General features: G+C 35.8%; 1 pseudogene; it reads right to left on the bottom strand.

Moving 5' to 3' along the window:
• Positions 1 to 8,034, bottom strand: part of LOC149546748 (ketol-acid reductoisomerase, chloroplastic pseudogene) — a 54,810-nt pseudogene extending 46,776 nt beyond the window's left edge.
• Positions 8,035 to 27,153: the final 19,119 nt, after the last annotated feature.

Below are 27,153 nucleotides of genomic sequence, written 5' to 3'. Positions count from 1 at the left end.
ATATAAAGAGATCAGAATGATCTGAAGAAATTAAAGAGATCAGAACAATCTGAAGAAATATGAAGAGATTAGAATGATCTAAAGAAATATAAAGAGATTAGAACGATCTAAATAAATTTGGAGAGATCAGAATGATCTGAAGAAATATGAAGAGATCAAAATGATCTAAAGAAATTTGGAGAGATTAGAATGATCTAAAGAAATTTGAAGAGATCAGAATGATCTAAAGAAATATAAAGAGATCAGAACGATCTGAAGAAATTTGGAGAGATTAGAATGATCAAAAGAAATTTGGAGGTTGATTCGAAGTGATTTTGAGATTCAAAAGACCAAGTTTGAGTTGAAAAGATTCCAAGAATTGCAAAGTATCAGAAAGATTTGGATTGCACAAAAAAATTTTAAATGCATTTTGAGCCACTTAAGTGTGTCAGATTTTGAATTTGATCCCGAAAAATGGGTTCAAAGCAACCAAAGTAGCCAAGAGGGTGATTAATCAATCATTGTGCAGTTCGTGAAAGAACATGATACTTTGAAGAGATCAGCAATCCCTCATCAGAGAAGGTGAAAGTATATTTGCAATTGAATCGCATGCTTATGCAAGTGAAGTATGTAATGCAAGACTATGTTAAATGCAACCCTAGGTCTGGTTACTGAGCCTCGATATTTAATCATCACCAAATATAGAACAAAGCTCGTAGGTCATACAATTCCCACTAACATTGCAATCATGTAAATATGAATATAACATATGTTATTGGTTTTTCAGGATTAAATGTAAGCATTCGAGGCACAAGAAGCCAAAATGACCAGAACATTTGTCCCTTTAATGTAGCAAGTTAACATAAGCATCAAAGCATAGACACTAGGATGACCTGAATGTTGCTTGTATAACAGGCACACCAAACACACGAGAGATCCCTCTTATGCTAAGTACTCAGTATTCATTCTGTCTGCAATGACCCTTGCGTTCCTAACCTCAAACAGAAGTGTGCTAGATATACTCGCAGTGACCCATACATTCACTTAGCAGGATGAGTATCAGTATTTACTATAGCATGAAGAGTTCACTCCAACAAAAAAGGAGAAAACTAATGTCATTGACGTATCTATATAAAAGGAGTCAAGGTACACATGGCCATCCAATACGAGATGGAGGCTCTTATAGTGGACACCCCTCTTATAGGAATAGATCAACTTATTGGAACTAAACTGCAAATAGAAAGCAAAGAAAAAGATCATGCCCCCAATCATTACTTCTCTAGTCAAAGATGACATCATCAAGTTGCTCAAGGAGATATGATAAAGAAAAACAAAGCAAACAAAGAAAATGCTCAGCATATCCAAACAAGTATATCATTTTTTTTAGTTCAATGTTTTCGAGATTGATGTCAAGTGCTAATGTCTAGAACATGTAAGAAAGAAATCTCTTCAGTAGGGTGACAATAGTAGGCAGACATAGTCAAAATGACTGGTGACTGAGGTCAAAGAGGAATCTTCACAATAAAGCACCTAAGAAGGACTAAGCGATAGTAGATAGACACAGCCAAGATGACTAGTGACTGACGCAAAAGAGATCTTTCAAAAAGGAATCTTGAGACATGACCGGAGCAACGATAGGCAGACACAGCTGAAACAACTGGTGACCATTGTGAAAGAGATTCTATGAGGAGAATCTTGAAAAGAGTGACTCTAGTGATAGTAGGCAGACACAGTCAAAATGACTGGTGACTGTCACATAGGAGATTCTATGAGAAGAATCTCAAAAAGAGTGACACTAGCAATAGTAGGCAGACACAGTTAGAACAACTGGTGACTGTAGTGTAGGAGATTCTATGAGGAGAATCTCAAAAAGAGTGACACTGGTGACAAAAGGTAGATGTATTCAGAATTATTGGTGACTATCACGTAGGAGATTCTATGAGGAGAACCTCGAAAAGAGTGATACTAAGGGGGAATTCCCTCGAGCTGTGACAAGACTCAATCCATGGATACATGAGTAGGAAGCATGAAAGCGACTGTACAAAATAGCTAGAAGATGCACTGCAAGATGGAGCATTGGGATCAAAAGGTGCCTGTTTACCAGGTTTTCACTTTCTTGGCAAGATTCTCTAGTTTTTTTTTTTTGCTACCATGATGCCTATTTGTAGGTTTTCATCAATGGCACTATTTTTTTGTTTTGTATTTTTCTTTTTTTTTCTTTTTTTTTGTTTGTATTTTTTATTTTTTACTTTTCTTGGTGTTACCAAGGCACCTATTGCTAGGTTTTCACCAAGGTAACAATTTTTTTTCAGGACTTTTTTCTGATTTTTAGATTTTTTTTAGAGATTACAAGCTCTCAAGAAGGATTACCTTGATTTTGTTCCAATGTCTAGCAAGGTGTAGGATGAGATGTAGTAGCAAGCGAGTGAATAAGTAGAGATGGAAAGGCAAGGAGTATGAAGCAGTGAATGTTACCCTCAAGGAAAGTCTTCACAAGATTACCCAAGCTAGGGAAAAGGATATAACAATATGAGCTCATGGTGTAATGAAGGGTGTCACGTAAGTAATCTAAGAAAGTGACCATGTCAAGAGATTGCCAAGAACTGATTTTTCTTCTTTCTTTCATTGATCAAGACCAAAGGATTAACTGAATAGGACAGCAAAGTTTTTTATGGAGGTTATGAGTGAATGACTTCAAGAATGAGGACATCTGAAGGATAAGCAAGATCATGATAGGATGTCATGGATGGAAGAATCACGCATGACGCCTATTTACCAAGTTTTCATCATGGTACTTATCCAAGGCACCACAAGAAATGGTTTTCACCATAGTACGGATTTATTTATCTTTACTTTTTCTACCAAGGTGCATGTTTCCAGGTTTTCACCGAGGCACATTTTTTTCTTTTTTTCTTTTTTTGGGGTTTTCAAAGTTTTTGGAAAGAATTAAAGCCTTCTTCAATTTGAATAGTGCTCCTATTGCAAGGATAAATTATGATAAGCCAAGATCATAGAAAGGTATGCTTAAAGATGCTAATAGGGTAATGGAAGGGAGATAGGAAAATGAGAGGTAGATGGAGGATAAGGTTGTTGGTTTTAGAAGATTGAAACAAGCAAGGATGGCAAGTAGGCATAAGATTTAGAGGATCTCATGAGGGTGGATGAGATATTAGGAAAGATAACATTGACACACACCTTGAAGGGTAGTCGAATTATGGAGGAAATATGGATGAAATAGATTGAGGCTTAGATATATGAGGTAGCAAAGCCATTTTGGAGGATGCTGGAGTAGAAGGTTTTGAAACCTTTTTAGGAAGATGTTGGGAAGAAGATGGAGTGGAAGCCTTTGGAAGTTTGAATGTCAACTTTGATTTGTTTTCAATATTCAAGTCCTTCAAAAGAGACTTGGGAATCCATATAGCTTTTGATTTTTCATTAGATGCTTTGGAATGCATTTCTTCAATAATAGATTTAAGAACCCATACTTTCTTTGGTTGAGCTCTTTGAATAGTGGACTTTTGCGGTCTCTTTTGCATATTTTCCTTTTTGACATTCACATGTTGATTAGGGGAGACATAGTGAACTTTTGAGGATGGATTCATGCACTTGTGTTTGAGTTGATCATCCAAATTTCTTCCAAAGGACTTGGGACTTGTGGATGAATGAGGCCAATATGACTAGTTTAGATGGAAAGGTGAATGTGAAGAGTTCAAGTATGTGCATCTTTGTTGATCTTGGGGTAGGGTAGGAGGAACATGTAATGAGTTGAGCATGGAAGTAGGAGACTGAGGAACATAAGGTCCCAATATGGATGGAAGACTTGAAGGTTTTAGCTTAGATTGATAAGGACCAAGAATAGATTTAGCAGATATGAATGGACCATGAGTATGGATATCAGCATCTTTAGAGTGAGCAAAATGACCAAAGCCATCAATAGATTTATGAGGAACTATTATAGGAGCAATACCTTTGACAGGAGTATTTAAAGCTTGAGCATAGTTTGGAAGTGAATGTAGCGAGGTAGAATAAGAGAGCAAGGGAACACTTTTCTCTTCAAAAATAAATTTGGGTAACATAGGAAAAGCATCCTTCTCTTGATCTTTTATAATCTCCTTAAGGCTGGTGGAAGGAATATCTTGATCTTGCTTAGTAAAGGTACATGACATGGGAGATGGAGGACTATGTGGCTTTTGAGATGGAGGCACGAGATCTTGGAAGATTTGAAAGGGGATGAATGAATCTTGGTTTTGATCAACACTTGTTTCTTCATCATTTAAGTGGTCCTCTTGACATGAAACCAAATCCAAGGATAAGGGAGTATCTGAATCTGTATTCAAATATATTTTTGGAGGCTCCATAATAAGCTCTTGAAAGGACAATGAAGAAATAATTGGATTGGGGATAATAGGAGGAGCAACACATGGAGGTTTTGGATCTTTGCTTTGTGTAGTATGGGAGAGGTTTGCAACTAATTCAAGATTAGCTTGAGTTTCCTTTAAAGGTAGTCCTTGAGGGTACACATAGTCAACTAGGGGAGTAGTGAGTTCTTTTGGTGAATATGGGTTGGAAAGATTGGATAATTTAGAAGGTGGATGTATGTCGAAGGAAGTAGAAGTTGTGTTTGAACTGTTACTAGACATGGTTTCATGAGGTTGATCATTCTTGAGAGTAGAATCTTTAGTAGTTGAGAGCTTAGATTTTTGAATTATACCATTGTCAAAGAAATCTTGGATCTTTTTTTTCAGCTCCTTATAATGGGAAGTTTTATGTAAATTATTTCTATGATAGACACAATAGTTACTCATAAAGGAAACTCCCGCCGAAGTGAGATTAGGTAAAGTAATGAGTTTTTCTTCAAGAAGTTCTTCCAAGGTTAATTCATAAGATTTTCCCAAAGGTGTGAAATCATGCTTTGGTTTAGGTTTTGTTGGTGTTTGAAAATGTTACCCATTTCCAATTATCCCCATGAGAATATGACACATCTAGGGTAGCTAACTCCCATTATCAACATATCATTTCAGACACAGGGCCAACTATAAGGCATGACCCTTCTTCTTCTTTAGGCTCTGCAAAACCTAGGTGGGTGAACCTCCTTAGATATGACTATGTGACCAGTGCAATAACCATATTCAAGATCTATAAAAGCAAATGAAACACCTAATTCTTCTATGCTTAACCAGGAGATCACAAGCATGAAATAGCTAAGGACATAACTCATGAAACTGGAAAGCTAAGTGCAGGTTATACTTTGAATACCTTTCAACAATAAAATGAAAATGATTTAATAGATTGATGATAGCAAGACCCAGGTATGAGCAACAAAATTTAATGATCCTATCTGTGATCAGTGCCTTATCTATTGGACAATTAAATGAATTATAACCATACATCTCCTGGAAATATCAAACATATCTCTACATCAAGATCCCTAATCTATCCTTCACTTTGTGAACTGACATTTGCATCAAAATGAATCTGATACTCAGAATATCCCATCATGCAATCAGTAAACCCTGTGATAAGCACCAAGCAGTTACATGCCTCTTGGTTCCATAAGTAAGGTATTTCAATCACATACATCACTAATGAGATGCAACCTAATCTATGGTCTTTGATCATAAACTAGAAAAGATTACAGATCCACAAATAGGAGACAAGATTCAGGCTGACTTTTAAACCATTGCCGCTCTTTATTTGCTTTCTTTGAAACCAAATACATGAAAGATGTACAGAATACTTCAAAAATCACCTAACAAACATGAACTATTTGCATAAAACTCAAAATGTTGTTCAATACAAGAAGAAATGTTGAAGAATGGTTTAACAGTGCAAAAATTGGAACCCTTACAAAGAGAAAGAAAAAGATAGATATAGCAAGAAGGAATTCCCGAATTCAATCTGCAATTGACATCTGTCCACTCAGAAATCCTTCCCAAGAAGTAGAAGAAACCTCTCTCTACCTTCTCTCTATAACTAAACATCAAATCTCATCATTTTGGCTCTTAGAAGCACAAATAATATTAGATATTTGGTGATGAGAACGTAACTGATTCCTGATGTTAAAATAAGTCACCAGGTAAAAGTAAAAATCAGTTCAATATGACTTCAAGAAGCCAATAAAACATTTAAGAATTGATTTTCTTCATTTTTAGGCTTCAAAAGATTCTCAAAACTGCCCTGCAACCAACTCTAATGCTCTATGATCAAATCTGCTCATTCCACTAAGAAAACCCTAGGGGTCAAAAAATGGCTTATAGCTCGAACTAGTGAGCACCTGTGCATAATCTAACTCCAGAAATAGAAAATTTGGATTCTCTCGATTCCAACAGTATATTGGAGTGCTAGTTTTCAATAAAAACTGCCCCTATTATGTTCCTCTAAAATTTATACCTCTATTGATAGGTTTGCACATTAAAATGCCAAAATTGAAAAATTAAAAATAATCTATAGTTTGAACTATAGAATATTTAACAACTAAAATAAAAAATTTCAACTTTGACTCAAAATGCACACATGGGAATATTTTTAAATTAAAAATCTCCCTTTATATCCTCCAGATAATCAGGCAATGCCACTTGTCAACCTCTAACTTACTCTGACCATCACAATGCCATGTCATCAACACTAGTCAGCGCCATGTCAGCGTCACTATCTCGCTATGGTAATTCTTGCCACATCATCTTATGGCAGGACCCACTACCACATTTCATCATCACATCTATCCTCGCTATGTCGCCATGGTTAACTAGCGAGCACTTTTGGTTGGCGAGATAGCGACACTCGCTCGATCTGGACACATGTCGCAATTTTTTTGTATCTCCAGTCTGAGCACCATGTCATCATGCCTGCATCTTCACATAAAATTATTGCACTGCCATCCTCAGCTGACATCACTAGGCACGCGTTCAGGAAAGGCTTCCAAAAGCCTTTTTTCTTAAGACACAATTTATCTTGTAAGGAATGGTACTTAAAGGTTTCCTAATTCCCACTCCCATCGAATGTGGGATAAAGGGATTGAATTGCGATTTTCCCTTTTTCACTATAGATCTTTCATCATGCCGCCTTCATCCACACCCCCTCTTTATTCCTCTCATGGTTTGGATTCTTCTCCATTGAAAATTGACTCATGACTCACCCTCCATACAAGGCATCTTCAATGGTGTTGAACGGTTGTGAGCTTCGTTGCCTTTTACATGAACTGCCCTACTCTGTTTTGATGTAGAACTCATTGTTTCCAACTTCCCCTCATCTCAGTTCATATTCCTTCTTTAAAAGTAGGTGTCCTTCTTTAATGCATGAGGAGTCTTTTAAAATGTGGCGGTTGAATGCATTATTTACTTCATGGGCTATTGCTATCATGGGGAACTCCCTTTTTATAAGCATTGAGTTTCCTTTTTTCAAAATGGTGTCTTTATCTTTACCTCTGGCATGGTCTCTTGTTTTCTATCTGCAGCTTTTGCACCTCCTTGTTCATTGTGCTGACTGCTTTGTTCTCAACGTGGGGACCCTGCAGATAGATGTTACCTCTGATCTATCTCCCCTGCTCATACCGAGTTCTGCTTCTTTGCTGGGGCTTCCACAATCAAATCTGATCCTCTGTGAATATTCATCTTCACCTCATAGAGCCCCCTATCCATCTCCATAGACTCTTTCCTCACTTCATTATGCATGGATTCTTTCTCATTTGATCTTTAAACTATGTTCAGCCCCTATGAGTTGCCTCAGCTAAAACATGAGGTGCTAGCTGGTGAATGTGTTAGATCTTTGCTAAGCATGAGACCCTTCTCATCAAAACATGAATGCAATTTCACTGGTCTGTGGTCTATGCAGATTGAGCATGTGGAATGCCTGTAGTCTCCTTTCTTCAGATGTGGAGATCCTATCAGCAAACACATGAGCATTCCTTTCTATTCTACGTGCTTTGCTGATTGGATCATGGCATGAGATGTCTTTAAAACCTGCGACTTCTTTAAATGTGGGAGGCTGAGTCATTGTTTGTTGTGGGAGCTCTTTTGTTTCTTGTGTGGGATACATGTCTTTATATGCTGTGACCATTGCCACCTTGGACGCCTCCCTCTAGTTAGATAATATGCCCTTTCAAACTTAGGCTACCCCTGCTCTTGTTCTTTGAGGCTATGTGCATTAAACACACTCTAGTGATGCAGATTTCCATTGCTAATCAATACACTTATTTTGGTTTTGAAATTTTCTTATAAAAAGCTTCAAAGTATGTGGAAAAAGAACTATAGTTTAACCTTTTCTTTTTGTTGCACACACAGTTGTTTTTCCTCCCACTACCTCTAATTAATTAATTTATAGTGTCGATGCCCAAAGGACTTGAAAAATTGACCTCTTATAATCATAGAATATATGTCTTGCCTGTCACTATAGGTTTTGTTGATTCTCCATAAAGTTTTGGGCAAGGGACATCAGGATATCTTTCTGGGATAGCTAGGATTGGAGACCTTTTTTAAGGAATGACAAGAGACAGCAACGAAGAATTATTGGAAATCTTAATTGTTTGAGGACAATGTTTTTGTAAAGAGGAGGACACCCCTTGACTGCCCATGTTTGATGAGGCTTCTTTGTGCCTCATCGTATAGATTGGGGGTTGTTTCACAATACTACCCCATATTTACATCATCAAGGCACCTTCAAGATTCTACAAAACTCAGATTCACCTGATGGAATTAGTCGGGCCCAAAGTGGATCTGACTAAAAAAAAATTTGTTTCTGAACAACTGAGTTCTCAAACTGACCTACTGAACCTTTGACATCAACTAGATGCAAACTCAATCTATGCTTTGTCATTGAAGATTCATTTTGTCATTCTCTTGCAGCTTGTCGACTTTGTGTCAAGAGGTCATTGACTGCCTTTGAAAATTGACCCAAACCTCTGACCATGCTCTAAAAATTGGCACACTGACTCTCTGTACCACATTCTTGTACCCTGTCAAATCTCATCTCATGAATAATCTACGGTCAAAACATATTGACCATCAAAGTTGCCCCTTCAAAATTACCTGCACAAGAACATGTCAGAAAACAACAAACTGGGTTTGGATTCGACTTTGAAAACTAGGCAAATGAGCACATGGGAAAACGAAAACTGGGACACTGGTTCGCTATCATGAGGACATTATGAATCTATGATGTTGGCTCATGAATAATAATAGGATGCAAATGGTGGACGTTCAAAGTGGGCTACTTGGAATTTTGCAAACTGGAAACATTGACAGAAAGCATTTTTTTGCGAATGGAATTAACCTGCTACAGTGTGAAGACAGATTCGTCAAGTTCTAAAAATTTATACACTTGTAATATTTTCAGAGGACAACACAGTGGTACAATTCATTTGATCTTTCCAATCATGAATTTCAAGTTATAATGCCACGAACAGGGGTACTAACAAATTTGTAAATGCTGACACCAGTAAAAAGTTACAAATTGTGTTTGGAATCACGTTTGAAAACTGATCAAACGGATTTGTCATAAGCTAAAACTTGAAACATAAAAAAAAATTATTTTTACAATGCAACGCAAAAAAAAAAAATCTCATTTGGGTCAACTGGTCAAAACTTACAACATGTAAAACAGGGCTTCCCAAAAATTTGAATACTTTGCAAAAACATGAAAACGGTAACTGACCAACTTTGAGGGATTCAAAACCTAGTCAAATGAGCTCAAAATAGCTTGAAATCTGAAACATAGGTTCTTGGGTATGGATATTAGACACTCCCAAATTGGAAAGTCATGACACAAATCTGGGTGCAAGATATTAAGACATAAACAGGGCTTGTTATCACTGTTTGACACTTGGTGTAAAATGCAGATTTGAAACTAGCTCGAAACAGGACTTTGCCAAATGACTCGAAAACTCAATTTAACTTCACGAAATGCTTAGGCATGCTGAATGAAAAGTGCTAGAAGCATTAAACACCTTAGGGATCTCAGATGGACAGCCGGGTACATAGGCATTAAAAGCATTAGTAGGGCTCAATTTTTCAATGGTGCTCAAAATTGCATGGTCAATTTTGAGTGCCAACAGTGGCTCTATCTGGGGATGCATGTCCCTTGTGTTCATGGCAAGATTTTAGATCTCTGGAGGAAGCAGACCATTCCCAAAAACTTCAAAACTCTTCTTGAACAGCTTATTGAAAGCAAGGAAACAACTACAACTACCAAGACTATGTACACACGATGGCCCCGGGCCACCGAACTTTAGCAAAATTGTTTACCTCTATCATAAACATGATTCTCATCTGAAATTTCATGAGGTAAACTGAAAATTCTACTTCTATCAATCTCACCAATCAGATTATCATCATATGACAAATCACTCGGCAAAAAAAAATTATCACTCTTACTTTCATAATGCATATAAAAACTTACTTCATCTTCAACCGTTAGCTCAATATGAAGATACTGATCAGCATGCTTAAACATATTAGACTGAAACTAAAAACTCTCTTCATTTAATGACTCATACATGCTATCATTTTTTAATATGAAGGCTTCATATTCAACCTAGGGAAAAAGACCACTCACACCTTCAAAATGTGTATCCCTTTGCATAACCAGATAGGAATAAAATGAACAATCTAACTGATATTCACAAATGTCATCCACATCAGAACTTGAAACTAATCCATAATCTTCAAATGGTTCTTCACAATCAGCAAATAGATTAGTTTTCACATCAGAGAGTTCATCATAAATCTCATTGCAAGGTGCATGCTGATTTTCAAAAACAACTTCGTCAAACACCTTGTCATTTACCTCCTCAAATGCTACATAATTATTAGTTTCACTATCAAACTCGAAAGAAGAACATCCTGATCTCTTACAGTAGTAAGACAAGGTATCATCATTAGACTCATTCTTAACTAAATCTGAATTGTCCATGTGTTCTTCAAAAAGAGGATTAATAATTCCATGCAAAGTGCCTTTGTAGACATTAGGACAAGTGATGTGCTGATCAACATCAAACTCCCCACCATATAAAGGATTAGTGAAAACTTTGAAACCATTTCTAACATCACTGTCATGGAGACTTTCAGCATATGAAGAAGAAAAATCAAAATCATAGGAAGACTCAACATCCACTCCGTCAATGAAGCATGTAGAATACAAATCAAAGTTACTTTCATTGTCTCCATATAGGTGATTACAATGTCTTGCAAGCATATCATCATTTATCTTACTAATAGGTGTTGATGCATTAATCTCAAGATCAATCACGTACTGATCATCACTGCACTCATCCTCAAGACACTCTTCTACACAATTAGGTAATACGTCTCTATGGATAACCTCTTTGTCTTCATATTGTGTAGACACATTTTCTTCATAACTTTCAATCTTGAACTGATTTACACAATTCTGAAATGGAAACTCACTTTCAGATTTAGAAATAGTATTCGTACCTTTACTAGCAAGAGAACACTCACTTCCATCATTGCTCTCTTCTTCCCAATCAGCATCTGATTCACATGAAGATGGACACACGCTAGCACTATCCTCTTCTTGACTTGAGTAATAACTCTCATCATCAGCTTCATATGACACCTCTTGATAATATATTGGATCAGCAACTTCATTATCACTTGAAAGATGACTCTCAACTTTATCATAGTCACATTGATATGATTGTCTTTCAACTTTAGATTTAATAATGTTCTCAACATGATGCAATCTCTCAATGAGATCATTCATTTCTTGCCTATCTTGTTGGTCAAGAGAATGCATCTCTACCGCTGAAATATTATCAACATATGAGCTTAGTTCTTCTAACTATGACTGAGATACATATGATTTACATTCTTTATATTGTGTCATCTCTCCATGGCATGTCGGGTCAGCAATTTCACCTCTATCACTTGATATATCACTTTTGGTTTCTTCCTCCTCATACTGAGATGAATATCCTTCAACTTCAAAGTTTACGACATTCTCAACCAAAGGCATATTATCAATAGGAGGAGAAACAACTGAATTTATTTCTTGCATGTACAATTCATCAAGTGAACTATCTTTATGTTCTAATGTTGTAATACCATAAAAATGTGCATTTAATTCATCAATAATGGAATCATTTCTTCTTTGCAACAGAGAGATTTCATGTTCACATTTTTTTATTTCTGAGGCTTCAACAAAACTATTTACAACAGTAGGAGTGCTTATTTGTTGATCTGAAATCAAACACTCCTTATGATATTGACTTGTGCTTTGCACCTCATATTGCCAGCCAATATTTCTAGAGAAGTGACTCCGGGTTAAGCCATATTTTATGTTATTCTCAATCTCTATAGTTTTCATGAATGCCTGATGCAAAGTCTTGGGTTATTTACCTCTCAATAGATAGTTCATCTTCCTATCAAATGCACCGAGATAAACCACTAGACACATTTGCTCATCCAGCTTGTAAATTTCAAGAAATTCACTCAAAATCTTTGCAAATCTGATATTAAATTTAGGAACTAACTCACCATTCCTAATTTGAATTTTCAAAAACTTATCAAAATAATCAGAGATGCTTACTCTTTCCCCGAACTGCATCATGAAGGCTGACATTAATTCATCACAGGATGAAATTGAACATTCTGGTAGGAATGAAAACCAGTCCCTAGCATCATCCTCTAAAGTTTGAACAAAAAATTTCATCTGAATGTCTTCATGAGCAATTTCAAAATCACCAACCAAGTCAATAAACAACTAAACATGATGACTGGCTGAATTTTCATGGTTTCCACTAAACTTAGGTAAATACTTTTTGAGATCATAAGGCATAATATTTGGAAAACCATGAATACCATTAAAATTCAATGGCATATACCTCCTGGTAGAGATGGATCTAGGAACTTCACTAACAGGCTGCATACTAGATGAGATGAACCTCGACATTCTTCAACTCAAGACTCATTCACCATTAAATACTTTCAGAATTCATAACTTGTAGCAGATTCTTCACAACCCTCTACCAAATGAATGTTTCAAATACACTTCACAACTTTAAAACAACAATTGAAACCAAATCCAGTGAAATGTATAAAACACAAAACTATTCTCCTCCTTTTTAGTGCTCGAACTTCACGTGATGGAGAATACATATGTAGAACTAACTTTCATGGGAAAGAAAATTGCATGAAAGTATAAAATACCTCAAGTTTTGTTGTATGAAACCACTGATCTGCTGATTGGCTTGGTGCTAAGTTGAATTCTTTACACCACTGATCAAACCTTCAAAGTTGCCATCTCCTTGAAGAGAGAAATGAAATCACAACTGTGATTCATCTTTATCATTACAAATGCTTATGACAATAGATCAAACAACACTTCCAGACTTATTTGTCAGAAACTTATAATAGATCTCTCTTCTTGCTTGCAAATTCATCTAACTTTGAGATCTGCTTGATTCCACTGAAAACTCTTGAAAACAATTTATACATCACTAATCTACGATGATTCAAAGATCCTTTAGATAGATTCGCCACTCACTATTGTGAGAAATATTTTAAACATGATTCATAACACTACAGATCTGAACTGACTCATAAAACTTTTTAAAATATTTAAAAGAGAGAAAACATATTTAACCAATTCTGACTCTGAATTACAACAATGTTTTGAAAACAACAACCGATTGACATGAATGAAGATGAACACTCTTAGCAACACAATCTATATTCAACCTTGAAAAATACTATTGTAAATGGATAAAACTTACTAGGGTGCATGATTTGGAGTAAGAAAACTCGAAAGAACATCAGAGAACTTACTGCTAAAAATTTTTAATGCACTTCTCCTGCTGTATTGAATCTCTTCTTTTCAAATTTTCAAGGTTTGTCTTAAATCTGATTCAATATAGTCCCCAGCAGAGTCGCCATTTTGTTGGTGTTTGAAAATGTTACCCATTTCCAATTATCCCCATGAGAATATGACACATCTAGGGTAGCTAACTACCATTATCAACATATCATTTCAGACACGGGGCCAACTATAAGGCATGACCCTTCTTCTTCTTCAGGCTTTGCAAAACCTAGGCGGGTGAACCTCTTTAGATCTGACTATGTGACCAATGCAATAACCATATTTAGGATCTATAAAAGTAGATGAAACACCTAATTCTTCTATGCTTAACCAGGAGATCACAAGCATGAAATAGCTAAGGACATGACTCATAAAATTGAAAAGCTAAGTGCAGGTTGTACTTTGAATACCTTTCAACAATAAAATGAAAATGATTTAATAGATTGATGACAGTAAGACCCAGGTATGAGCAAAAAAATGTAATGATCCTATGTGTGATCAATGCCTTATATATTGGGAAATTAAATGAATTATAACCATACATCTCCTGGAAATCTCAGACATATCTCTACATCAAGATCCCTGATCTATCCTTCACTTTGTGAACTGACATCTGCATCAAAATGAATCTCATACTCAGAATATCCCATCGTGCAATCAGTAAACCCTGTGATAAGCACCAAGTGGTTACATGGCTCTTGGTTCCATAAGCAAGGTATTTCAATCACATACATCACTAAATGAGATGCAACCTAATCTGTGGTCTTTGATCATAAACTAGAAAAGATTACAGATCCACAAACAGGAGACAAGATTCAGGCTGAATTTGAAACCATTGCCGCTCTTTATTTGCTTTCTTTGAAACCAAATACATGAAAGATGTACAGAATACTTCAAAAATCACCTAACAGACATGAACTATTTGCATAAAACTCAAAATGTTGTTCAATACAAGAAGAAACGCTAAAGAATGGTTTCACAGTGCAAAAATTGGAACCCTTACAAAGAGAAAGAAAAAGATAGATATAGCAAGAAGGAATTCCCGAATTCAATCTGCAATTGACATCTATCCACTCAGAAATCCTTCCCAAGAAGTAGAAGAAACCTCTCTCTACCTTCTCTCTGTAACTAAAAATCAAATCTCATCATTTTGGCTCTTAGAAGCACAAAGAATATTAGATATTTGGTGATGAGAACGTAATTGATTCCTAATGTTAAAATGAGTCACCAGGTAAAAGTAAAAATCAGTTCAATATGACTTCAAGAAGCCAATAAAACATTTAAGAATTGATTTTCTTCATTTTTAGGCTTCAAAAGATTCTCAAAACTGCCCTACAACCAACTCTAATGCTCCATGATCAAATCTGCTCATTCCACTAAGAAAACCCTAGGGCTCAAAAAAATGGCTTATAGCTCGAACTAGTGAGCACCTGTGCATAATCTAACTCCAAAAATAGAAAAATTGAATTCTCTTAGTTCCAACAGTATATTGGAGTGCTAGTTTTCGACAAAAATTGCCCCGATTATGTTCCTCTAAAATTTATACCTCTGTTGACAGGTTTGCACATTAAAATGGCAAAATTGAAAAATTAAAAATAATCTATAGTTTGAACTATAGAATATTTAACAACTAAAATAAAAACTTTCAACTTTGACTCAACATGCACACATGGGAATATTTTTAAATTAAAAATCTCCCTTTATATCCTCCAGATAATCAGGCAATGTCACTTGTCAACCTCTGACTTGCTCTGACCATCACAATGACATGTCATCGACACCAGTCAGCGCCATGTTAGCATCGCTATGTTGCTATGGTAATTCTTGTCACATCATCTCATGGTGAGACCCCCTGCCACATGTCATCATCACCTCTATCCTCGCTATGTCACCATGGTTAACTAGCGAGCACTTTCATTTGGCGAGATAGCGACACTCCCTCGATCTGGACACATGTCGCAATTTTGTTGCATCTCCAGTCTGAGCGCCATGTCATCATGCCTACATCTTCATGTAAAATTATTGCACTGCCATCCTTAGCTGACGTAACTGGGCCCGCATTCAGGAAAGGCTTCCAAAAGCCTTTTTCTTAAGACACAATTTATCTTGTAAGGAAAGGTACTTAAAGGTTTCCTAATTTCCACTCCCATCGAATGTGGGATAAAGGGATTGAATTGCGATTTTCCCTTTTTTGTTGTAGATCTTTCATCATGCCGCCTTCATCCACACCCCCTTGTTATTCCTCTCATGGTTTGGATTCCTCTCCATTGAAAATTGACTCACGACTCACCCTCCATACAAGGCATCTTCAATGGCGTTGAATGGTTGTGAGCTTCGTTGCCTTTCACATGAACTGCCCTGCTCTGTTTTGATGTAGAATTCATTGTTTCCAACTTCCCCTCATCTCAATTCAGATTCCTTCTTTAAAAGTAGGTGTCCTTCTTTAATGCATGAGGAGTCTTTTAAAATGCGGCAGTTGAATGCGTTATTTACTTCATGGGTTGTTGCTATCATGGGGAACTCCCTTTTTATAAGCATGGAGTTTCCTTTTTTCAAAATGGCATCTTTATCTTTACCTCTGGTGTGGTCTCTTGTTTTCTATCTACAGCTTTTGCACCTCCTTGTTCATTGTGCTGACTACTTTGTTCTCAACGTGGGGACCCTACAAATAGATGTTACCTTTGATCTATCTCCCCTGCTCATACCGAGTTCTGCTTCTTTGCTAGGGCTTCCACAATCATATCTGATCCTCTGTAAATATTCATCTTTGCCTCATAGATCCCCCTATCCATCTCCATAGACTCTTTCCTCACTTCATTATGCATGGATTCTTGCTCATTTGATCTTTAAACTATGTTCATCCCATGCGAGTTGCGTCAGCTAAAACATGAGGTGCTAGCTAGTGAATGTGTTAGATCTCCGCTGAGCATGAGACCCTTCTCACCAAAATACGAATGCAATTTCACTGGTCTATGGTCTATGCAGATTGAGCATGTGGAATGCCTGTAGTCTCCTTTCTTTAGATGTGGAGACCTTTTCAGCAAACACATGAGCATTCCTTTCTATTCTACGTGCTTTGTTGATTGGATCATGGCATGAGATGTCTTTAAAACCTAGAACTTCTTTAAATATGGGAGACTGAGTCATTGTTTTCTGTGGGAGCTCTTTTGTCTCTTGTGTGGGATACATGGCTTTATATGCTGTGACCATTGCCACCTTGGATGCCTCCCTCTACTTAGATAATATGCCCTTTCAAACTTATGCTGCCCCTGCTCCTATTCTTTGAGGCTATGTGCATTAAACACACTCTAGTGATGCAGATTTCCATTGCTAATCAATACACTTATATTGGTTTTGAAATTTTCTTATACAAAGCTTCAAAGTAGGTGGAAAAAGAACTATAGTTTAACGTTTTCTTTTTGTTGCACACATAGTTGCTTTTTCTCCCACTACTTCTAATTAATTAATAGTGTCGGTGCCCAAAGGACTTGAAAAAATGACCTCTTATAATCACAGAATATATGTCTTGCTTGTCACTATAGGTTTTGTTGATTCTCCATAAATTTTTGGGTGAGGGACATCAGGATATCTTTCTGGGATAGCTAGGATTGGAGACCTTTTTTAAGGAATGACAAGAGACAGCAACGAAGAATTATTGGAAATCTTAATTGTTTGAGGACAATGTTTTTGTAAAGAGGAGGACACCCCTTGACTGCCCATGTTTGATGAGGCTTCTTTGTGTCTCATCGTATAGATTGGGGGTCATTTCACAATACTACCCCATCTTTACATCATCAAGGAACCTTCAAGATTCTACAAAACTCGGATTCACCTGATGGAATCAGTCGAGCCCAAAGTGGGTCTGACTAAAAAAAAATTCATTTCTGAACAACTGAGTTCTCAAACTGACCTACTAAACCTTTGACATCGAGTGGATGCAAACTCAATCTATGCTTTGTTATTGAAGATTCATTTTGTCATTCTCTTGCAGCTTGTCGACTTTGTGTCAGGAGGTCATTGACTGCCTTTGAAAACTCACCCAAACCTTTGACCATGCTTTGAAAATCGGCACACTGACTCTCTATACCACATTCTTGTACCCTGTCAGATCTCATCTCATGATGAATCTAGGGTGAAAAGATATTGACCATCAAAGTTGCCCCTTCAAAATTACCTACACAAGAACATGTCAGAAAACAACAAACTAGGTTTGGATTCGACTTTGAAAACTGGGCAAATGAGCACATGGGGAAATGAAAAATGGTAAATTGGTTCTCTATCATGAGGACATTATGAATCTATGATGTTGTGTCATGACGAATAATAGGATGCAAATGGCAGACGTTCAAAGTGGGCTACTTGGAATTTTGCAAACTGGAAACATTGACAGAAAGCATTTTTTTGCGAATGGAATTGACCTGCTAAAGTGTGAAGACAAATTCATCAAGTTCTAAAAATTTGCACACTTGTAATATTTTCAGAGGAAAACATAGTGGTACAATTCATTTGATCTTTCCAATCATGAATTTCAAGTTATAACACCACGAACAGGGGTACTAACAAATTTGCAAATGTTGACACCAGTAAAAAGTTACAAATTGCGTTTGGAATCACGTTTGAAAACTGATCAAATGGATTTGTCATAAGCTAAGTAGGATGCCTATGTTTGGGACTATTTGCAGACAGAGAGTAATAAAAGGACACAAAAAAGGGCAGCGTGCAGGCCGCAAATAGCTAGAATAGACCCAAGTTGGTAATGCTAATACAAAGTCTCGCGCGAAAAACTTTTATGGTTCGTGCGAAGAAGTTTTATAGGCCGCGTGAAGATGTTTCTGTCTCGCACAAAAGTTAGTAATAGTGGTTTAATTTTGCATGAGAAAGCTCACAGGTTCGTGCGAAGACTCATGATAGAATTTTAATTTCACGCGAGGACAAAATGATTTCGTGTGAGGACCAAATAATTTTGCGCGAGACTGAAAAAATTTTCGTGCAAGAAAGTAGATTAGTATCAAAATAGTGATTGATTTTGGCAAGATTTTTGGACTTTTCAGACAGATTGGGTAGATTTTCGAGACAAGTTCAATTTAACAGACAACAAATTTGATTGTTTTTGTAAGCAAGTAGATAAACAGGCATGTAGAACAGCAAGTAGGTGATATCAAGTATGTCTGAAAATAATGAGCAAGGGCAAAAGTAACCTTGCACATGAACAATCAAGTGACTTAGTATGCACTGATTCCTAAGAGAGCTAATTGTGTATGTTTTCAAAGAATTTTGCAATCATTGCACACATTCCTAGAAAATAAAATTTTGGCCTCTAAGGTTTTTAGTAATGGTTTGACTCTGCAACTTTTATGACTCACAGGGGTGACCTCCAATCCCAACGCACCGAGGTTTTGACACAGTCTAAGAACTTAATCTTCAAGAGCAGATATGGAGATCTAACAACCCACAATGAACCACACCCATTGAGATTTCTTCCACAAGGACATTTATATAGTGATTGTCACTACCATGGCAAAAATGGCTATTACCGCTTGAGGTTTCGTCAACGCAATTTTCCCTGTAGAGGGATTGCCTACTATGGTTAACCCTCTCTAAAGGTGACCGACTTACAATAGTATACCACAAGAGGACTTAGCTTCCAGATTCAAGTTTTTGACACCTTTTCACTTTTATCCCAATCAAAGCAGACAGATTAATCTGACACGCTAAACTAAGAGTATCTCTTAAAGATCTATGATATCATCTCCTAGTGATCTATCAACCTCTGTGGAGAAAGGGTGCCTCAATCAACAAGTTGAAGACTCATTTATCTACAAGATGCTCAAAGTATCCTCCCCACCTACAAGGAATCTGTCTTAGAGAGGATTTTCACTAGGAACCCACTCCCTCAAGATCCACGAATAGTGTTCATGGGGGCCTAATTACTATGTGTGTACAGATGTTAATTCTCCAAAGCAAATCTATCCAAAAGAAATCAAAAAGCACAAGGTGGTACACTTAACGCTTTAACAAATGCGAGGTGAGTCCAAAGATGTGGAACATTTAACCCCTCACACAAGCCAAAATGAGTCCACAACTCAAAAACTAGTGAGTTCTAGAAAGCACAAAAGAGTTGCCTTGTGGAGCATTTAACGCTTATGTCCTATAGACCCCTCCCCTTTTAACGTGGTGTTGATCTTGCAACCACAGGGTCGAACATGGGGCCGATGGATTAGCGAGTCCAATAACCCAATATAGCTAATTAGATCTATCACTAATAACTAAGCCTGCTAGGTGAAACCAATAGAGATCACAACCTAGTATCAAATTATGCATGTGTTGTAAAATGAGAACATGGAAGGAAATACACACAAGCTTGACACAAGAGATGTTCGTTTTAGTTCCAAATGAGGTGTTATCAGTCAAAGAGAATTACTTGGTAATCCTCGCAATGCGCTTAGTAGATGTTTTACTTGTTTTTAGCAATTTTATCACGCTTTTCCAATTGTCCCGCAAATTGCTGTTATGCTGCAAAAAAAATCAAGAAAATGAAAATAAAGATGCTTAAGAGAAAGCATCTCAGTGAAAACTGAAGCTTAACTATGGGAAAATAAAATTTAACTTTTTTTGTTCATTTTTATACCCATAAAAAAGCTTAGAAAATGCTAAAACCTATGAAAACATCAAAAGTCAAAATTCGTTTTATACTCTCTCTTTTTTTTTGTTACATTATTTTATCTAGAAAATTGGAAAAAAAACGGTCTTCTGTATTGTTGTTGCAAAATTTTAGAAAACACAGAAAAAACTAGAAACGGTGAGCAGTTAGCAGAAAACATGAAAATTAATGCAAAAAATAGCATCTGTCAGCAGAGTCTCGTGCGAAGTTATTTCTGTCTCGCGCAAAATTGTTTTAGGATCGTGCAAAATTTTGTTAATGCTCACACGAAATCTTGCACAGTGTCGCACGAAGGAACAAGTTTTGTGCAAAATTATTTCAAGCCCACATGAAATTATTTTACGGCTCGCGCGAAGAAAAAAGTGGCGACGTGAAGTTTCGTGTGCTTAGACACTTTCTTGTGCGATACATACAGAATCTTCACACGAAGATTATGATCCTTGCGTGAAGATTCTAGAATTTGTATAGAACTGTACGGACAGAAAACACAAAAATGATTTTAAAATGTAGAAAGAGGCTAGAAAAGTTGATTTTCTCGGCCCCACGGTGGGTGCCAAAAATGTATGCGTGAATATGCGGCCTCTACTAACACACACACTTCAACATGCTCTTTCTATGTGGATTCATCCTGAAATGAACATTGAATTATCCATCCAAAATTTGCCTTGCAAAGTGACCTGTTGCCTTCTATCTAAAGGGAATTGCTTATTAGATATCCTTAGATTTGAGGTGTTTAAGCAACTAGACCCTCTCAGAACGAAAGATTTGAAAGATAATGTGACTAATCTATATGATTATGTAGATTAATCTAGAATGAAAGATGCAATGTAATCTAAGAACAAATAAAGCAAACTAGATTAAGCATATGCATGATTAAACTAAAATGAGATTAAACTAAGAATGAGAATACATGCAAGAAATGTAAGTAAATATGAGCATGAATTTCAATAGCAATTCGATAGAAAATCAATTCATCCTCCCAAAATGAAGAGATGAGGGTCTCTTAAATAGACTTTTCTAGAATCCATCAATGGTTGAGATCGATTTCAATCAACGGTAAGGATTAAAGGTGAAGTTCAGTCATAAAGGGAGATTCCCAAATTAAAGGGAGTTAACAGATTTAATTTGAGAAAAATAAGGAGTTAACTAATTCAATTTGAGTAGAAAAAGGAGTTAACTCATTTAACTCATTTTTTATCAATAGTGAACTAGAAATTTCCCTTTTTGAACTAAAGAGAGATTTTGTTGAGATATTTAATTTAATAAAATGAGATATGCTCTCATAATTACTTTTTCTATTTAATTAAATAATCTTTAATTAATTAGAGACACTTTTCTTATTTAATTAAATAACTTCATTTAATTAATTAGTAATGGCTTCCTATTTAATTAAATAACTTTGTTTAATTAATTAGAAGTAAGTACTCCATTTAATTAAATAATTTCGTTTGATTAATTAGAAATACCTTTCCCATTTAATTAAATAATTACATTTAATTAATCAAGATAGGCGTATTTATTAAATTAAATAAATTTAATTCCGTAGTACATTAGCCTTTAGGATATAATTTAAAGTATAAATACTTAGTAATTAAATTAAATATTAATCAATAGGTTTAATGTGACTAACATGAGTACGTACTATAGGAATTAAATAAGAAATATGATGAATATAGATTAGGGTCTTCTGCATCTGACAATTAAGCCAAGTAGTGAATAGCAAAATGAGAATTGCCTATTAGAATAGGACTTAGAAATTATCAAAAATAAACCAGAATTGGTATAATGGCAATGAGCCAATTTTGGGGTATTACACATGGATAGGCAGGCCAAACTACTAGATGGAAAAAGAAATTTGGTTGGACCTGGTAGGCAAACAAAAGGTAATCCATTTTATCTTGATCTTAGTGATCGTTCATGTTTTATTACTCAAGTAGAGGAAAGTTGGTTATGGCGCAAAATTCTATGTCATGTAAACTTTGATAATTTAATTAAGATGATAAAAAATTAAAGGGTAAGAGGTATTCCTAGTTTGAAGAAAACCTGACATGGGTCTATGCAAGAATTATCAAATTGGTAAGATGGGAAAGACTAGTTTCAAAAGAAAAAACTATTAGTCAAAAAAAGTCTTGGAAATTGTTCATACAGACTTATGTGGTCCTATTGGAATAGAAAGTTATAGTGAAGAAAATTTTTTCATTCTTTTTGTTGATGACTATTCTAGAATGATGACAGTAATGTATCTAAGAGAAAAATCAAAAGCCTTTCAAAAATTCAAGTGGTATCTGGCAAGAGTAGAAAAGGAAATTGGAAAGTGGTTGAAATTCTTAAGATCAGATAGAGGTGGTGCATTCATCTCCAATGAATTCAATAATTTTTGCATTGAAAGAGGAATCAAAAGATAAGTATTAGCTCCTAATACACCATAGTAGAATGGTATAGCTAAAAGAAGAAATAGATCTATCATGGATTGTGCAAGAATCCTAATGATTGAAAAAAAGGTTGCTCTCAAATATTGGAAGGAAGCTATCAGCACTATAGTTCATACCTTGAATAGAGTATAGTTGAAGAAAGACTCAAACAAAACTCCTCATCAGCTATAGTATGGCTACAAACCTAATGTAAGTTACTTAAAAGTATTTGGCAAAAAATGTTATATCTTAAAAGAATCTAGAAAAGGAAAATTTGATGTAAAAGGTGATGAAGGCATATTTCTATGATATTCTTGTAAAAGTAAAGCATACGAATGTTTGAAATTTTCTACTCATAAAAATATAGAGAGTGCACATGTTAGAATTGATGAGTTTGTAGAAAAGAGTGAAGAAGAAAGCAACAAGGAGCTAGAAGATTACAGAAGATTTGTTTACTATGAACCTGATACCCTACCAAATCTATCTAAAAGAAAGGAAGCTTCATCTCTGAAGTCCCCAAAATCTCCAATAGTTACCAAGTTATAGATAGTGCAACCTAAGCTACAGTCAGCAGAACTCAAGTCACAATTAGAGACTATCAAGCTAGTTCAAGCCGAGCCTAATGGACCTGAGTCATAGATAGAAGGACCTGAGCTTGAAACTAAAATTCAAGATGAAGATGGTGGAACTCATTCAAAGCCCAAATAATTTTAATTAGCAAGATATGTCAGAAGGCATCATGGACCTGATCAAATCATTGGAGATAAATCAAATGGAACAATGATAAGAAGAAAATTAAAAGGTGCATTTTTACTTATCGAATTTGAACCTAGAAGTGTTAAAGATGCTCTGAAAAATGAAAGCTGGATTGAAGTAGTGAATGAAGAGATAGAAGAGATAGAAAAGAACAAAACTTGGACTCTTGTTCCTAAACCCAAGGATAAAAATTTAATTGGTACAAAGTGGGTATTCAGAAATAAGCTAAATGAAGATGGAAAAGTTTCAAGAAACAAAGCAAGATTGGTGTGCAAAGGTTATTCTCAAGAAGAAGGTATTGATTATGGTGAGACTTTTTCTCCTATGGCAATACTAGAAGGTGTTAGAACTTTACTAGCATATGCAACACATAGAGGATTTAAAGTATATCAAATGAATGTCAAAACTACATTCTTGAATAGAATTCTTGATAAAGAAGTCTACATTGAAAAATCAGAAGGTTTTGTAGATCCCAACAAAAGAGACATGGTTTGTAAGTTACACAAAGAATTATATGGTCTCAAGCAAGCTCCTAGAGCTTGGTGTGAAAGACTTCATAATTACTTGGTACAGATTAGCTTTCAAAGGACAAATGATAACAGTACTCTATATATCAAGGAAGGACCAGACAAGAAGATTGTGTTGGCAAAAATATTTGTTGATGATCCTCTATTTACAGGAAATGATGACTTATGCAAAGAATTTTTAGAAGAAATGAATAAAGAATTTGAGATGTTTATGTTTGGTGAGATAAAATTCTTTGTTGGATTACAAATACAGTAGAACAAAAATAGTATCTACATTACTCAATCTAAGTATATCAAGGAAATAATAAAAAAATTTGGAATGGAAGATTCAAGACCAATTGGAACCCCTATGGCTACTAGACATAAGCTCTCCAAAAATGATGATTCCAAAGAAGTAGATCAGACCACATACAGATCAATGATTGGAAAATTGTAGTATGTAGTACACACAAGGCCTGATATTGATCTATCAGTTGGAATAGTGGTAAGAGTTTTAGCAAATCCTAAAGAAAATCATATGATGGCAATCAAAAGAATCATGAGATATCTCAAAGGTATTGAAGACTATGGTTTATGATATAAACTTGGAGGCAATTTGGACTTGAAAGTATTTACTAATGTTGATTGCGTAGGAAGTATTGATGACACAAAAAGCATTAGTGGTGGAGCATTCTTTCTTTGTAAAAGACTAGTGTCTTGGACAAGAAATAAGAAAAATTGTACATCTCAATTCATACAAGAGGTAGAATATGTGGCAGCAGTATATGAGCAATGTTAGTATGCTAATAGAAACCAAATTTAAATAAAGCTTCTAGAAACTAAAAAAAATTCATAAACTTCAAGATAGACTAAGATGAGCTCTCAATTGAGAATATGAGCCATTAATGGACTCTCTCAATGAGAAGCTCTCTTGTTGAGTGGCTTTATCTAAATGGATAGGATGTATGCTCAATATGCTTCCAAAGGCTTCAATGGATGATTGTGGATTTTTGGTGTGGATAGATGGCTTTAGTATGGATTTGGCTCTCAAAATAGCATTATAACTTTACTTCATGGATTGTGTTATTTTGCAAAGGGGAAGGATCCAATTTATAGGCAAGAGGCTTGAGGGATTGAGGGCTAAGATGCAAGGATGGGAAAAAGCTCATGGAAGGCTCAGATTGCATGAGAAGAGAGCACATGGATTGTGCTTCCTTATAGCCAATCAAGGAGTGACACATGTCACATGGTGAGAGGATGGAGGAAAGGGGAAGGATGAGTCAACAAAGGAGGCTCAAGGGATAAAATCTTCATAAAGGCCCTCATAATGACTTGTAAGAGCAATAAAAGGGCTTGTAAGAGTCATTTATGACCTAGTGGACTTCATAAAGTTTTATGGTTGAGATATTTTGAGGGTGATGAGAGCAATTTTGACTTGGACTTGATTAGGAAGGTTTTAAGCTTGCTTAGGGTTGTACAAATGATTAGAGGATGGATTAGGATGGTTTAGGATTAGCTTAGGGATAGGCAAGTGGATGGCATTTAATGAGGGTGGGTGAAGGAGGAGATATTTGTTAACTTTGGCTTGGGTTAGTAAGTCTTAACCCATGTTTAGGGAATGTGACAAGGTTAGGAGGGGATTAGGATTAGGTTTAAAGACATCTTCTAGAAGAGTCTAGACTTTGGATGAGGATAAAGACTTTCTAGAATAGTCTAGAATTTTCTAGGATGAGGATGAAGACTTTCTAGAAGAGTCTAGAACTTCTTAGGATGAGGATAAATTAGATTTTTAAGAAATAAATAAAGTTTTATTTATTTCAAGGGTTTGGGTTGAGGAGATATTTATTAAAACTTTTTTAATAAACATGAGGATTAATATTTAATCTTAATTAAATATTTTGAGTTGGGATTAGGGGTAGGAAATGATGAGATTAGCCTTTAATCGAAATTAAAGAAGGATTAGAAGATTTTGGAAGAGGTTATTGGTCTTAAGGAAATTGGCCAACTTTTGGAAAAAAATAAATAAATTATTTATTTTAGAATTTTTGGTCAATTTATTAATTAAATAATTAATAAATAAGGAAATAATGTTTAAATAAGATTTAAACATTTTTGGGAGGGATTCCTTAATTAAATATTTTTAATTAAGATAAAGGGATTTAATGGCATAAAAATAAATAAATTGATTAAATAAATAATTAATTAATAAATGATGATGTCATCAGGACTTTTTCAGAAAATAAAAATACTTTATTTTCTAAAGGATTTTTAGGTGTCTACATTTTGCCCCTCTTTGATGTGATGCCACAAGTGGCATGGCATCAAAGATAAGAAAATAAGATGCCCAAGGCTAGAGCAGAAGAGGAGAGAATGGACTGTGAGATGCCCCCTCAAGAAGGCGGTGGGGAGAGAAAGCGAGGCTCGACGACTTCTTGAAAAGTACAAGAATCCGAGATGAGCAAGAAGACTCAGATTTTCTTAAGAGAAGTGGTTTGGTTAGCTCAAACTCTCACTACGGGAGAATGATAAAGGGAGAATTAGAGGCACAAGAGGAAGCAAGCTTAAGATCTCATGGATTTGCAGAGGATGAAGGAGTGGAGCATTATAAAAGGAATCTAGGATGGGGAGATGGATGAGGGGATTAAAAAGTTGATGCAATAGGATTTCAAAGAGTCAGATTGGCGAAAGATGGGTTTCAGAGATCCCTAGGACTAGGATTGTGGATCTCGAAAGATGAGGCTTGGTGGATTGATTTGGATTGGTAGATCCCTAAGACTAGGATTGTGGATCCCTAAAGCTAAAGGTGAGGAGTGATTCAAAGAGATATTGATGCATAAGCTGGGGTAGGAGAGACGGATGCTGGATATGGATGGGGGATAATGGAGATGAAGGAAAACCATTGAAGCTTTTTGAGCGGGGGGATACTTCAAAGAGAAGTACCACCATGTAGTTGAGCACTAGATTTGCTATAGGACTATTGGTTAATTTCCAAAGTTACCAAGAACATCAAGGCCTTTTCACCAACTGTCCA

This window comes from Cupressus sempervirens, chromosome 7 (assembly GCF_028749045.1).
Source record: "Cupressus sempervirens isolate cs-2001-9-10 chromosome 7, ASM2874904v1, whole genome shotgun sequence".
NCBI lineage: Eukaryota > Viridiplantae > Streptophyta > Pinopsida > Cupressales > Cupressaceae > Cupressus > Cupressus sempervirens.
This window is presented reverse-complemented; position numbering and strand designations above follow the sequence as displayed.